This window comes from Brassica oleracea, chromosome C6 (genome assembly GCF_000695525.1).
Source record: "Brassica oleracea var. oleracea cultivar TO1000 chromosome C6, BOL, whole genome shotgun sequence".
NCBI lineage: Eukaryota > Viridiplantae > Streptophyta > Magnoliopsida > Brassicales > Brassicaceae > Brassica > Brassica oleracea.
The window spans coordinates 10,175,503-10,175,717 of NC_027753.1; positions in this window are offsets into that span (position 1 = coordinate 10,175,503).

Consider the following 215-nt stretch of genomic DNA (forward strand, 5'->3'; position numbering starts at 1 on the left):
TTAATATATTTTTTTTATAATGTCGATTACTTACTTGTCCCTATTTATTTACTTTAAATATTTTTGTAGGCGGTTCCTAAAAGGAATGGAGGCCGTTTAGTTGGGTTGGCCCGTCGTGCTTCTTCGTATCCGGCATCTTCTTCACAAGCTCCGTATGCCGATCCCATGATTCTCGAGGAGCTACATGACAAAGATGAACGGATTGGGGCATTGGA